Source organism: Rhinoderma darwinii, chromosome 4 (assembly GCF_050947455.1).
Source record: "Rhinoderma darwinii isolate aRhiDar2 chromosome 4, aRhiDar2.hap1, whole genome shotgun sequence".
Lineage (NCBI taxonomy): Eukaryota > Metazoa > Chordata > Amphibia > Anura > Rhinodermatidae > Rhinoderma > Rhinoderma darwinii.
The window spans coordinates 41185869-41201960 of NC_134690.1; the positions used below are offsets into that span (position 1 = coordinate 41185869).

The following is a 16092-nucleotide window of genomic DNA, read 5'->3' on the forward strand; positions in this document are numbered from 1 at the left end:
CGCTGGCCCCAGCCTCCTCCTCAGGAGACGCCAGCGCTCGCGTCCACTCACCTCAGTCGGATTCTGTGATTTGACCCGTGGTTACCCTGCACTATAAGAGGGGTCCAGCCCCCTAGTTCTATGCCTGAGCGTTGTTGTGTTCCCTAGTGTGTCTATGTGATGGCCTCCTAGTGTGTTACCTATTCCAGTCCCTGTCCCTGTTCCTAGCATTTCTTACATTCCCGGTCTAGCACTGAGCTGTGCCAAAGTCGTGCCGTGCTGCATCGACGTCTACCTGCTGCCTAGTCCCAGGCGAGCCTGCGCTTCTGCTGTCTGAGCTGCCACAGGTACCTATAGAACTATAGACTCTCACCTGCTCCCTATTGGCCAGCTGCCTTACCACCAAGGCAGTACGGCCCAGAGGGTCCACAGACCCTTTGTGACAGTACGCTCAGGCCATGGACCGCACTGGTCGATTCAAGACTATGACGACATCCCATGAGATGCGAGCGGATATGCTGGACCCCCGGTCTCGACAGGACCAACTCCTCCAGGCGTTGAACATTCTTGCACGTCGGCAGGAGGCACAAGCTGCTGTTCCTCCTACTACACGTCCTGGCAATGTTGATCCTCAGACTCTGTCTTTATTGCGGTCTCGATGGCCATCTTGTGCGCCTGTGCCCCCAAAGATCCCAAAACCTAGGGTTGCTTGGAGTGACGACCTTGGGTAAAAATGGACTTCCATCTAAATTGTCCATACCTGTGACCATAGTGTCCGTCGAGAAAACGCATCAGATCTCTGCGTATCTGGACTCTGTATCCGCTGCTAATTTCATCCGCAGAGATCTGGTGGACCTTCTGCAATTACCCACCACCCCTCTGGAGAGCCCGTTGACAGTTGCCTCAGTGAATGGACTACCTCTGCCAGAACCAGTTATAGATGTGACCAAGCCGCTGAAGCTCCAAGTGGGAGCCCTTCACTCCGAATTTCTGTCATTCTATGTCCTGCCCAAAGCTGTTAACCCTGTGTTGCTGGGCCTACCTTGGCTTCGACTGCATGCCCCAGTTCTGGGCTGGAATTCTGCAGTGGGGCCCTGAGTGTCAAGGTCGTTGCCTGGTGTGGATTCGTTCGGCTCAGCCCTCGCTGCCTAGGTCATTAGCAGGATTGCCGGGTCATTATGCTGCCTTTTCGGATGTCTTCAGCAAGAGGGAGTTGGAGACATTGCCCCCACACCAGGCGAATGACTGCCCTATTGAACTGATTCCTGGTGCATCCCTTCCCCGTGGTAGGATATATCCTCTCCTTGCCAGAGGCTCTGTCCATGTCCTCCTATGTGAAAGAGAACTTAGAAAGGGGCTTCATACGAAAGTCTTCCTCCCGGCAGGAGCCGGGTTCTTCTTCGTCAAAAAGCATGATGGCTCTCTTCGTCCTTGCATCGACTACCGTGGTCTAAACCAGATCACGGTGAAGAATAAATATCCGTTGCCACTGATCTCTGAACTGTTTGATCGTATATGTGGTGCAAATTTTTTTTCTAAACTAGACCTGCGTGGGGCTTACAACCTAGTATTCTCCAGGGTGATGAATGGAAGACTGTATTTAACACCCGTGATGGACACTATGAGTATCTAGTAATGCCCTTCGGCCTGTGCAATGAACCCGCGGTCTTCCAGGAGTTTGTGAATGACATTTTCCGTGACCTCCTCTATGTTTGTGTTGTAGTCTACCTTGATGACATCTTGATTTTCTCCCCAGATCCTATGACGAACCAGAGACATGTCCGTCAGGTTCTGCTATGGTTAAGGGATAATCGTCTGTACGCCAAGTTGGAGAAGTGCGTGTTTGACAAGGATGCTCTACCCTTCCTGGGCTACATCGTCTCGAATCGTGGTCTCGAGATGGATCCTGAAAAGGTAAAGTCTGTCCTGGAGTGGCCATGTCCTCAAGGCTTGAGGGCCATACAGCGCTTTTTGGGATTTACTAATTTTTACAGGCAGTTTATTCCGAACTTCTCACTGACTTCTCCTATCTCTAACCTTACTAAGAAGGGTATGAACGCCAAGGTGTGGACTCCCGAGGCAGAGTCCGCATTCAATAGCCTGAAGAGTGCCTTCACGTCAGCCTCTATCCTCCATCATTCGGATGTCTCTCTGCAGTTCTCGTTGGAGGTGGACGCGTCCTCTGTCGGTGCTGGTGCACTCCTGTTCCAGAGAGGTCCCAAGGGCAAGTCAAGGGTATGTGGATACTTTTCCAAGCTCTTCTCTTCCGCAGAACGCAACTACTCGATTGGGGATCGGGAGTTACTGGCCATGAAATTGGCTCTGGAGGAGTGGAGCCATCTACTAGAGGGCGCAGTTCATCCGATCTTGATTTTTACGGACCACAAGAATCTGACCTACCTCCAGACGGCCCAACGGCTGAACCCTCGTCAGGCCAGGTGGTCACTGTTCTTTGCAAGGTTTCAGTTTGAGCTTCATTATCGCCCGGCCGACAAGAATGTGAGGGCCGATGCCTTGTCCAAGTCTTTCGAGACAGAAGACTCCATAGAGAGTCCACAGAACATTATTGATCCATCTTGCATTGTCTCGGTCAATCCCCTGCAAATTGGAGATATTCCTCCAGGGAGGACTTTTGTGAGCCTGGCTGATCGTGGAAGAATCCTCCGCTGGGGACACTCCTCTAGACTGGCAGGTCACGCGGGGTTACGTAAGACCCGGGATTTGATTGGTCGTCATTTCTAGTGGCCCACACTGTCCAAGGATATTGTGGACTTCGTTTCTTCCTGTGCTGTATGTGCAGTCAACAAGGCCACCCACTGATCGGGGGGTTCAGTTTACCTCGAGGTTCTGGACAGCCCTCTGCGGACTTCTTGGCGTGAAGTTGGACTTTTCCTCTGCCTACCATCCTCAGTCTAATATTCAGGTTGAGAGGATCAACCAGATTTTGGAGAACTACCTACACCACTTCATCTCCAAGCAGCTTGATGACTGGGTGCAGCTGCTCCCATGGGCGGAGTTCTCCTACAATAATCACACCAGCAAGTCTACTAGGAATACACCGTTCTGCATTGTCTACGGCCAGCACCCACGAATTCCTCTTCCGGTGCCTGATACTTCTGAGGTACCCGCAGCTGACTCCACGTTTAGAGACTTTTTGCAGATCTGCAAGGCAGCCAAAAAATAATAGAATATGTCTCAATAAAAACTATTTTATTTTGAAAATGTTTTGGTCATTTAACACTGATTTTCTGCATATGTGTTTAATCATTTACAGAGAGGCTGTATGGCATCATCTACGGGTTGCTGTGTGGCATCATCTACAGGGAGGGCTGTGTGGCTCTATCTGCAGGGAGGGCTGTGTGGCTCTATCTACAGGGGGCTGTGTGGCTCTATCTACAGGGGGCTGTGTGGCTCTATCTACAGAGGGCTGTGTACGCCACTATCTACAAAGGGGCTGTGTGCCACTATCTACAAGGGGGCTGTGTGGCACTATCTACAGGGGGACTGTGTGGCATAAAGTACAGGGGTCTGTGTAGCATCATGTAAAAGCTAGGGCTGTGTGGCTCTATCTACAGGGGCTGTGTGGCACTATCTACAGGGGGCTGTGTGGCACTATCTAGAAGGGGGCTGTGTGGTACTATCTACAAGGGGCTGTGTGGCACTATCTACAGGGGGGCTGTGTGGCACTATCTACAGAGGGTACTGTGCTATCATCTACAGAGGGCACTGTGGCACTATTTACAGGAAGGCCTTGTGGCACTATCTACAGGGGGCACTGTGGAATTTTCTACAGGAAACAGTGCGTGGCAATAACTACAAGGAGCAGCATGTGGCACTATCTACAGGGGGTAATGTGGCATTATCTACAGGGAGCAGTGCGTGGCACTATCTACTGGGGGCAGTGTGGAGCACCATCTATAAGAGGCACTGAGTGTGGCACTAATCTATGCTGATTTTTACACTACCAGTAGTGGTCAGCACATATCGCCTAGCCCCAGTGATAAACTGAGACATCATCTGCCTGTATACAACCGGAAAACCAGAGAGATACCGGCTACCAAAATAGTTGTCAGTCAAACTAGTACAGAAATTTTTGTTTGTTCATTTGTGTGCAGAAATTCTGGTAAGCCACGCCCCATCAGATAAGCCACGCCCCTGGAAACATTTCAAACGTTGGCAACTCTGCAACTTCGGTGTCAGCGGGTCCTGCGTGTCTTCAAAGGTGTACATAGCCTTCAAAGTCTATAGTAAAATATCAAATGCACGACAAACACTGTGTTTTGGTTTGTGGGGTTTTTCGAGGCAATTTTGTAGACAGTGGTGTTTTATTCAAAAAAACCGCATGTTACATTTCAATAAGGACCATTCACACATTCACACACAGACGCCGTACACTGAAGTCAATGGGACGGGAGCCGTTCGCAGTCCCTATGGGACTGTGGCTGCCGTATTCCATGTCTGTATGTGTCGTTAATTGACACAGACAGAAATGGAACAAAAAATGGCAGCCCCCATAGGGAAGAAAAAGTGTAAAAATAAGAAAAAGTAAAACACAAACACACAAATGAATATAAACGTTTTTAATAAAGCACTAACATCTTTAACATATAAAAAAATAATTTGTGATGACACTGTTCCTTTAAGATGCAATTAGAACTGATCCGAAAACCGCATGTGTTTTTACTGCGATTTAGTGCGTTTTTCCATGCGGTTATGGTTCCTACCAGAATTGCATAAAATTGATAAAATGCACCATATCGCTGTAAAAACGCATGTAGTTTTCGGGCACATTTTTTGGTGTGGTTCTAACTGCAACGTGTGAGTGGACCCTAAGAGTGAGTTCACACAAAAATGGATTTATTTGTGGAAAATCCGCAGCATAATACAGTAGCAGCAAAGTGGATAAGATATCAATAAGTCTCATCCACACGCTGCGTCAATGATGAGCGGAAAAAAACGCTCAGAAATTGACCTGCGGTGCATTTTTTTTAATCCACAGCATGTCCATTGTATTTGCGTAATCGCTGCTTATTTGTTGTGGGTTTTCTCCATTGAATTCAATGGGAAGGTAAAACCTGCAACAAATATCAGATGTTTCGATTTTTGCAGCGGAAAAGCAGCGATTCCGCCACAAAAAACGGAACCCAGAAAAAAATATTCTTATACTTACCCAGAATTCTGTGCATCTTTGTCCAGGTCGGCGGCCTGGGATGACGTTTCATCCCTTGTGACCGCTGCAGCCAATCACATGGGATGAAACCTCATCCCAGGAGGCCGGGCTGCAGAGGGACGCGTCGCTATGGCTTTGGGTAAGTATGAAACGTAAAATTTGGTACGTTTTTTCTGCTGGAATTCTCTGCGGCGACCAGGGCGGATACGCTGGGTGCTTTTACGCTGTGCATCCGCCCAGTGTGAACATACCCTAAGAACGCATGTTACATTTCAATGAGGGTCCATTCACACAAAATGAACAAAAGCCGTATGTTTTTACCGTGTTTTTCAATGCGGTTGCGTCTCCTACCGCAATTGCATTGATAAAACACACAAAATCGCTGTAAAAATGCATGTTGTTTTCTGGTGCGGTTCTTTAGGCGTGTGAATGGAGCCTAATGCTTGCGTTCTTAGAAGCGGTTTTTGATGCAGTTTAAATATTCTGTGTGTCGGAAAAAAAACAACACAAAAATCAAATTAGGAAATGGAGATAAAATATCTGAAAAATGGTCTCACTTTACGGCCAGATAAGTAAAGTGCTTGAAAAGCAATTCCCTCATGTAGGATACATGGCGCGCACTTTACTACAGTACAGTAAAAATCTACTGTACGTGCTGTGCCCGCAAGAGAGTGCAGGGACTGGCAGGAAGGAGGAGGTGAGATCGTCAGGTAGAGGCCGCAGTGAGGAGGCGCCCAACCCCCCTCCTTCCCTCCCTTTCTCTCCCAGGCTGCAGTGCGCAGGAGGAGGAGGTGTAGTAGTAGCAGCACTTGGGCCGCCGCTCTCCTCCTCGCCATGTTGCAGTGACTCGGGCCTCCAGCAGCTTCCACACTCCGTCTATGCGGCCCGAGCCTCGCTCTGGAGCTGTCACCGAACCAGGCGGTGAGTAAGCGGCGCGCACAGTACGTGAGCCCGGGGATTGGGGAGGACGGGTAGGCCGCACTGGGCCCGGCATGTCACGGGAGGGGGCAGGCTGGTAGTGTGTGAGGAAGCCCGGGAGTCTGCGCTTCATAGGATGGGCATTGTGCTGTATTATGGGGAGGGGTCCCGGGGTGAGCGGACATAAGAGTTGTGTGTGAGGACTCCGCTATATTGTTCTCAGGGAGCCTCCATTATTACTTTGTCTGTGGCCTGCATGGCATCTAGTGGGGAGGGGGCTCCTGCTCAGAGGATGGTGCTGCCAGGAAGGCACTCGTGTTAAGGGTAATGACTGGGAGAGAAGTTGTGATTGATACGGAGTGGGCATCAGCTGGACAAGCTCTGACCTCAATAGACCCCTGGCAGAGAAGGGTGCCCGGTCAGAGGGGCGTTTTGTGGTGACTGGTGCCCGGCCAGTGGGGGTGCTTTCTGTTGATGGGTGTTTGGCTTCATTTTGGGAACGTTTTTTGGCACATAATGGGTATCTACCTTGCCCTCGCTGGGCATCTAGCGGGAATGGTCCCAAGGTGCGTCTTGCCCAGTTTCTAGGGGTGCCAGGCAGTTGGCGGCACAGTTGTTGTGTCTCATAGGCTCCTGCCTGTGATTGCCGATACTTTTTTCTGGAGCGGCCGCAGTCGTGGCAGGCGCGTTCTGACCGCTTGAATTTGGACTTCATTTAATTTCTTCTTCGTGCAGTCAAAATTGAACTGTGATTCTCTGACTTGGTGCCCCGGCTGCCCATCCTCCTGGCGCCTCCAGAGACTGACATCACTGTACTAGCCCGCTGAGGGTTGTAGTAGGTGATTGCACCCTTGGGCACTAACACCTTAGCAGGACATAATGATAAATAATCCCTAACATGAGGCTCCTACAAGCCGCTCGTGTCTGCTGCCGCATTCGTCGTCTGTCTTTTATACTTTTAGTATGGACGTGGATCACAACTTTATGTCCACCATTACAGCTCCTGGGATTGGGGGGGGGGGGGTCACTCTGCTTTCTCAAACTCCTGAATACCAAATCTACCTGGTGGTTGTTGCTCTGTAGGTAGCAGGGGAGCATATTATGGAATACCGTGGCAGATTTGCTTTTCAGGAGTCTGGGAAAGTAGAATGACCACCTTTCCTGAGCTATTATGGCAGTCGGTTTATCACCCAGCTTTCCTGGATGATGGCTGAATAGATTAAATATCTACACGACAGAAGGGGCGAGTGAGCGGTTTATATTTCCTGGCGGTTTTAGAGCGACGTGCTCTTTAACGTAAGGAACATCTGACGACGTCTCGGTCACATCACAGCCGTGCGCGCTGAATAAACAATGTACTCAGGAAAGCCATTCATCCTCTGTCTTCCTGTGGCAGCGCTCCCTGTACTTAATCTGCAACTCCCAACATTCCCGAACCGCCTGGGAGTTGTAGTATCCCAGCAGCTGGAGAGCCACAGGTTGGAGACCGCTGTTGTATATCATATCGGTCACACCTGTGTATGAAAATGTCTCTTAGGCCTTATTCAGACGAGCGTGTCCATTCTGCATCCGCAAAAAAACCATTTAATGCGTTTCAGTTCCGTGTGGTATCCGTGTTCCTTTTTTTTTTTAAATTTTTTTTTTCCTCATAGTTTCTTTAGCAACTGGTGCATGAAAAACACGGACAGCACACCGTTGTCGTCCGTGTGCTGTGCGTGTTTTTCACGCACCTGTTGACTTCAATGGGTGACGTTGTCCGCAAAAACGGACCAAAATAGGACATGCCGTGAGTTTCACACAACTGACGCGCTGCATGAAAAACCACAAACAAGTAAATAGCTTCATTGAATCGCATAGGTCCTTGTGCTGTCCGTTTTTTTTCATGGACAGCACACGAACGTATAATATGCTCGTCTGAATAAGGTCTTAGGACTGGAGAGATGGGGTAACGTCATGTGGGGGCAGGGATCTGGGGACTTTTTGGGCACTTCTATACGTATTTTAGTGCGTTTTGTCCATTGCGATTTTCATGCATTTCCTATCCGTCACAGTTTTCTCCCCCGAGGGGGGAAAATGACGGCCTTAAAAGTAACTCTTGTGACCTTATGGTGATTTTCCTTCATCCAGTGATCACTTGTGCGTGGTAGATGTTAGAGTTGACATCAGACAAATGTACAGTCAGACAACAGATGGGTTAATCATCTGGCATCGTGTTTAAATCTCATGTTTATGGTTCGCTTTAATCCGGCCTACACATAAGATAGCCGTGTGCCTGCCGAAAATCCAGCACGTCTGGACCTTGCTGCCCCCCTTCATGCGAGAAACAGCAGTCTGCACTCAGACACTAGTACATCGTCCGATCCCACCAGGCAGGTTCTGCGGACTGTAATTACGGCCAGTCATCCCATTGAAGAACACTATAGTCCCTCCTAGCGTGGAATCGTTGATCACAGGGAACAATAGATTGAATTCACTTGTCCCTTTAGGCCCTGTTCACACTGAGGTTTTTTTGACGCGGAAACCGCGCCGCAAAACTTCTCAAAAACCGCCCGAAAATGCCTCCCATTCATTTCAATGGGAGTTGGACGAGTTTTTTTACTGCGAGTAAAAAAAAACGTGTCGTGGTAAAAAGAAGCGTCATGACCCATCTTGAGGTGGTTTCCGCCTCCAAAACCCCATTTCAATCAGTCAGAAATAGGAAAAAAACGCCTCGACGAGTGTTTTGACGAGTTTTTGTCAAACCACTGTGCAAAAAACCGTCTGGAGCAGTTTTTGCAGGAGGAATTTTCCTCCTGCAAAAAACTCAGTGTGAACACAGCCATGTTCACACGCTTACTAAAAAAACGTCTGAAAATATGGAGCTGTTTTCAAGGGAAAGTTGTAGAGTCAATGAAAAACGGCTCCAATTTATGCTGCTGAATTGCTCTCTTCTGTTTCAGGATTTTCCGCATTGAATTCAATGGTGAGTTAAAACCCACAAAAAATAGCAAATGATGCGATTTTTGCGGCGGAAAAGCTGCGATTCCGCGTCAAAAATTGTAAATCAGAAAAAATTATAATTTTTTTATTTTTTGTTTCAAATTAATAAGGCCTCATGCACACGACCGTAGTGGTGTGCGCGGGCCGTGTCATATACGGCTCGGACGGATTGTTTGTGTGCATGGGGCCTTAAAAAGTCAATACTTACCCTCCAGGTGTTGCCATGGTGATGCGTTTCTCTGTGCTGCCCGGCCTCCTGGGATGACGTTCCATGCCATGTGACCGCTACAGACAATCGCAGATTGCAGCTTTATCACAGGAGGCCGGGCTGCACAGAAAACCGGGACCATTCACTACGACAATGCGTGCGTTGTAAGTATTGTAGTTTTTTTATTTTTTGTGTTTTTGTTGTTTTTTTTTACAGCACTGTTGTTGCAGCAGAGATTCTGCCTGAAAATCTCTACCACAATTTGGTGCTGTTTCTCGACAGGCAATTCCCTGCAGCTTCTAGGACGGATACACTGCGTACTTTTATGCAACGTATCCGCCCTGTGTGAACAAACACTTAAGCTGGCTATAGACTGGATAGTTGTCCACTGTCCTCCCAGCGTGCCAATAATTTACCTTCACATGTGGTTGGTCAGTAATGGGGCATGCACATGTAGCAAATTAAGTTTTATATGTTTCGACCGAGGGTGTATTCACACTGGGTGTTATTGATGTGGCATAACCACATATAATTACAGATTTGGCTGTGGGTTTTACCATAACTGGCAAAAAATGAACATACTGACGTGTATATTGGCTGCACACTGCGTTGTAAATGCATGCGTTTTTTTTTCCCCGCAGTGTAATAATGTGGCGCTCTGACGCACAAATACCGCCTTGTATAAATACACTGTTGTAGATAAATTCCATGATTTATCTTTACGTCTTTGAGCAACTTTACGTCGTGTTGACTTCTCAGGCTCATTGGTCACCTGGCTCCCGGGATTCCTCCAGCCCTGAGCTGTGGTCTATGTGAGGCAGTCGGGGAAGATCTGGACATTTTCCATTACACTGTTGTGTCTATGAGGTGAAGCACAATTCAAGGGTGGAGGAGGGGAACGGGTGTTTAACGATTGTGTAATTAGGGGGGGGGGGGTGGGGGTATTTTTCCTGCATGTCGTGTTTGCTTGCTGTGGTATGCACTTTAGGTAGAAACTTTTTTTTTTTTTTTTCTTGCCTTCCATCCTTTATGGGTATTTTTAAGAAATTCAATTCTAAAATAGATGTTTTTTTTTTTAAAATTCTTTTACTACGCCGGTTCACATCATCGTTTGGGTGCCGTTCAACCTTTCCGTCCGAGTAGCCGATAAACGGAAAGCCGAACGGAAACTATTGCTTCCGTTTGCATTACCATTGATCTCAATGGTAATGTTTCCGTTTGTTTCCGTTCCGCAAAGCGTCTTTTTTTTTTTTTGTTTTTTTTTTTCACGAAAACGATAGTTCTGTCGACTGTACTATTATTTCTATGGAAAAAAAACCCAGACTCTTTACGGAACGGAAACCAACTGAAACTGAAGCATTACCATTGAAATCAATGGTAATGCAAACGGAAGCGATAGTTTCCGTTCGGCTTTCCGTTGATCGGTTCCCGTGACGGAAGGGTTGAACCTAACCCGAGCATGATGTGGACAGGCCCTATGGCCGGATTCACACGAGCGTGTGCGTTTTGTGCGCGCAATAGGTCCATAAAAGCGCCGTGTGTCAGCAGCATATGATGCGTGGCTGCGTGATTTTCGCGCAGCCGCCATCATTATGACACTATGTAAACAGAAAAGCACGTGGTGCTTTTCTGTTTCCAAACATACTTTTTACTGCTGTTGCGCAAATCACGTGTGTCACACGGAAGTGCTTCCGCGTGCTGCGCGTGATTTTCGCGCACCCATTGACTTCAATGGGTGCGTGATGCGTGAAATACACACAAATATCGGACATGTCGTGAATTTTACGCAGCGGACATACGCTGCGTGACAATCGCGGACTGTCTGAACGGCCCCATAGACTAATATAGGTCCGTGCGAGGCGCGTGAAAATCACGCACGTTGCACGGATTTATTTTATGTTCGTCTGAATAAGCCCTAACTGACATTCTGCATACCGATTGTATGCACTTGGGCTCCCTGCACATGTAGCGGATTTTGTTGCATGTTAGGCAACATGCACACGACCGTATATTTGTCCTGGCGTAAATGCGGGTCCCTGGTCACACGTATTCGACCCGTATTGCACCAGTATTCACGGGCACATTTTTGGCTGCAAAATTGCACTGCAGTAATCGGCAGCCCTTCTCTATCAGTGCAGGATAGAGAGAAGGGGCAGCCCTTTCCGTAGTAAAAGAAATTGATACTTACCCGGGCGTTGTCTTGGTGACGCGTCCCTCTCTTGACATCCAGTTCGACCTCCCTGGATGACGCGGCAGTCCATGTGACCGCTGCAGCCTGTGATTGGCTGCAGCGGTCACATGGGCTGTAACGTCATCCCAGGAGGCCGGACTGGAGCAAGAAGCAGGGAGTTCTAGGTAAGTATGAACGTCCCTTTTTTTTTTTTTTTTTTTTTTTTTACAGCTTTATCTATATTGTGATCGGTAGCCACTGTCCAGGATGCTGAAACAGTTACTGCCGATCGTTTAACTCTTTCAGCACCCTGGACAGTGACTATTTACTGACGTCGCGTAATTACGGGTGCACACACTTAGTCACCCGTAATTACGGGAGCCCCATAGACTTCTATGGGCTGCCCGTGGCGTAATTACGGCCTGAAATAGGACATGTTCTATCTTTTTCAACGGCACAGGCACCTTCCCGTGGCCAATAGAAGTCTATGGGCCCGTAATTATGGGCCGTAATTACGGGAGTTTTTACGGTCGTGTGCATGGGGCCTAACTTGCAGTTTTTGATGTGGATTTCACCTACTGGGGTATGTTCACATTTGTTGTGCACGTTGCGGATTTTCCTTCTGGATTTGCAGTGTGGATGTCATCCACACGTTGCAGAAAAATCACACACAGAACATGCATGTTAGTTTATTATGCGGATATGCCGCACATTTGTTTGCAGAGATTACGCTGCGTATTCGCAGAAAATTCCACAGGTTAAAAAAAATAAAAGCCTATAATTACCACTTGTGGCGCTGCCTTAGTAACGTGTCCCTGCTCTCCCGTCTGCTCTGTGTCCAGACGCCCTCCTGTGATGACGTTCAATAATATGTGACCCTTGCAGCCAATCATAGGCTGCAGCGGTCACATGATTAAACGTCCCCACAGGAGGGAGTCTCCATTGATTTCAATGGTGAAGCATCCGATGCAAATGGTTTCCCTTTATCCCCGTTGTGTAATGTTTCCGTCATTGTGACGGAATGAATTGCGCAGTCGACTACTATATTGATTCCATCAAAACGACGGAACCCTTGCACAACGGAGACAAACAGAAACCATTTGCACCGGATCCATCAACCATTGAAATCAACCTATGGTTTACGTTTGTTTCAGTCAGGGTTCCGTTCTGAGGGAAAGCTCCGATGGAACGCCTAAACGGAGCCCTGACGAAGCCTTTCAATGAGTCATTCAGACGTGCGTAAAACTCGTCCATGTGCTGTGCATGGAAATCACACACAGCACACTGACCCATTGATTTCAATGGGGCTGTTCACACATGCAGGAGTTTTCACGTAGCGAGAGTCCTTTGCGTGAAACTCACTGCATGTCTTATTATATTGGTGCGTTTTCACGCACCTACGCGCCCGTTGATGTCAATGGGTGCGTGAAAACCGCGGACAGCACACGGATGCACGTTTGGCCGACCTTTTATGTAATGTGAATGGGCACCCTAAGATAAGCAGTTAGAGATAAGAGAAATAGAACATTTGGAATTGGATTTTAGCCCCTTCAAAATACATCTTCATTCTAGGAAATAAAAGAGAAATTTTGAAGACATTAACTTGCTCAACTATACAATGGCTGGGACACTGCAGTCCACTCTACCTGCTCTTGAAAGGTGATAGTGTTCAGTAGGTGGGAGATAACACCTCGCTACTGTTTACTGTCCAGTCTCTACAGGAGCCCACGTCCCTCCAGTTATTGGGATAACTAATAGCAGTATAATATGTTGCTTATAGCCGGCCTTTCGGGGTGGGGGACAGGGATCCGTTTCACGCCTATTTAATAGGAATAATTCTTTAGCAGGTCCTGACTACCCACTTTCTGATTATACCATCTCCCTCTTTTGGCCAATGTTGTGGGCGGATCATGTCACAAATTGTCTGTGTAAATCATTGCTTTCCTGTGGACCCGATATGTTTGGCTATAGATGCCACGTTTCTCTCCCATCTCTTTAAGTGATTTAAAATTCGTGTATTGCCCTTCAATGTGACAAATCTTAGGGTATATTCACACGCTGAGCCAAAAACATCTGAAAATACAGAGCTGTTTTCAAGGGAAAACAGCACCTGATTTTCAGATGTTTTTTTAGCAACTCGCGTTTTTCCGGCCGTTTTTGGAGCTGTTTTCAATAGTCTATGAGAAAACAGCTCCAAAAACGTCCCAAGAAGTGTCCTGCACGTCTTTTGACGAGGCTGTAATTTTACGCGTCGTCTTTTGACAGCGACGCGTAAAATGACAGGCAAACCCATTGACCGCAATGGGAAGATGTTTGCCGACGTATTGGAGCCGTTTTTTCTGGCGGAATTCGAGGCGTAAAACACCTCCATTACGCCTGAAAATAGGTCGTGTGAACCCAGCCTTACACTGATGGGTGTTCTGTCTGAAATTGGAGCGAATTTTTCCGTTTTGGAAAGTGGCAGATTCCTAAATCTTAGTACATTGCAATCGGGTCCACAAGCCGAGACCTCCGTGGGTCCTTATATTCTCTGTAAAAACGTATGTGTTTAAACAATCAAAGGACACACAGCTGTGGTCCATCTCCACTAAGGGACTGAATTGCGGTGGCTGGTTAGGGAGAATTTACATGCGACACATGAAGCTGCTCCATTCATCTGAATCCATTACACGCTGCAGAAACGGCCTCATCCAGATGTATAGGATGGGAGACAAATCTCCTGCGTGTGAATTCACTAAAACAGCTTTAGCACCTTTTGTGCTAAAACCAGTGCCCCAAATGTATGAGAACCTCATGAAGGATGTATTTATTTTGTGCCGCGGTTGGTGGGTTTACAGAAACTTTTTGCCAACCTCTCTCATTTTGGTGGACCTGGTATGTGATGTATGAGGGTATGTTCACGTGCAGTGGTTTCAGATGTAATTCTGTCAGTTTACGCCTCGAATTACGCCTGAACAAACGGCACCGTTACGCCTCCAAACATCTGCCCATTGCTTGCAATGGGATTTACGGTGTTCTGTACCCACGAGGCGTAATTTTATGCGTCGTTTTCAAAATATGCCGCGTCAAAAGTAGTGCAGGTCATTTCTTGGGACGTTTTTGGAGCTGTTTTTCATTGACTCCATTGAAAAACCATTTAAAAAACGGCCGTATAATACGCTGCGAAAAACATGGGTTGCTACAAAAACATCTGAAAATCAGGAGCTGTTTTCACTTGAAAACAGCTCTGTATTTTCAGACTTTTTTGAGTTTACGTGTAAACTCCTGAGGAGGCGCTGCAAGAAAATTGAGCACATGCGGTTTTGTTCCCCCACAGACCTGTAGTCCGCTTAATGTCGGGGACAAAGCGGATCAGGAACTAGTGGTTTTTGTTTTGTGGCTTTCTGCTATGTTTACCATGCTGTAAACCCCACTAGCAGCTCTTTTTCAGAAGCACATGTAGTGTATGTGTGTCACAGGGCAATATATAGAACGACGTATACAAGTTTTGTACTGGTTTCTCTGTAAGCTGTTTTTTTTCAGCCGTTTTGAGGTTCCTCCCTCTAGTGTTTCTCTTTTGTGTACTTTTAGATGATTTATGTACGTCTGACTTACTCTTGCTGCTATTTTATTGAAGCTTTGGGCAGAATTGGAGCCTCTGATGCCATGGATACCTGGGTTTGTGCATTGTTTGGATCTGTACCTGCATCTGTCTGCACATCAGGGTTGGCGGCTTCGCTGGCACGGTTGTGTAACGTTATGTTTACCTCTGTCAGCTTTATTTCTGGTGATATTGTGTGCGGAATATCTGCATCGTTTCCTCTGTCTGGCCGTGGCTCTTCTGAGAGGTTGTAATCCTGTGTGGCTTGAAACAAAGCATTTGTAGAGAAGGTTGACTTGGTTTACAAGCGTTTTGCCTCAGTATATGTGGCAGTGACGGGATTATCCCTTTTTTATTTAATTTGTGGTTTGGTTTTTTGTAAACGTTCTGTTTTTTGCTGTAATGCTCTTACACGTTAGGCCTCGTTAAGAAATGCGTCTGTTCTGCTGCGTCAGAAGAGCAGAACAATGAAAATACTTTAAGCGCTGATTCCGTTGCATGACTGACGCCATCGGTGCCCGACGGAACCCATTTATTTTAAGGGGTTTCGTCGGGTTTCCGTCATGGTGTCTGTCACTTTACTGGAAACACTAGCGCAGCATGCTGTGCTATGGTTTCCAGTATTTTCAGCCGTATCTGTGCTGGAGCCTCCAACGCAGATGTGAACAAGGCTTTAGCCCGTTGAGCTGCAGTGTAAAGCATGGAGAGGGACAGCACCCTCATCCTGGTCAGAGATGGTTGGTGGTTTTCAACCTACCTGTGACCTACCCATGCAGCTAATTTTAAGTGCTATGTATACTTCTTTTTATTTATTTTTATTGATCCTATGTATCTGTATTAAAAAAAATCAAGCAATATTGTTAACCCTTAAATGACCAAGCTATTTTTTGCCGTTTTGTCAATGTTGCGTTCTAAGTGGCATAACTTTTTTGGTAAATACGATTTTTTTTTTTTTAACTTCATTCTTTTTAGCGCTATGGTGTCCAAAAAACAACGATTCTGGGGTTTAAAATTTTTTTGTTACGCCGTTCACTGTGGGTCAAATAATGCTATATTGTAATAGTTTCGGACTTTTACGGACGCAGCGA

General features: G+C 47.0%; 1 protein-coding gene across 4 annotated transcripts in view; it reads left to right on the forward strand.

Moving 5' to 3' along the window:
• The first annotated feature begins 5835 nt into the window (after positions 1-5835).
• The window catches only part of PUM2 (pumilio RNA binding family member 2), a 75522-nt gene continuing 65265 nt past the window's right edge, over positions 5836-16092 (forward strand). For all 4 annotated transcript variants that reach the window (XM_075861057.1, XM_075861060.1, XM_075861059.1 and 1 more), the window contains exon 1: positions 5836-6070. The gene's annotated coding sequence lies outside the window, so the exon portion shown is untranslated. The remainder of the gene's footprint in view (positions 6071-16092) is intronic.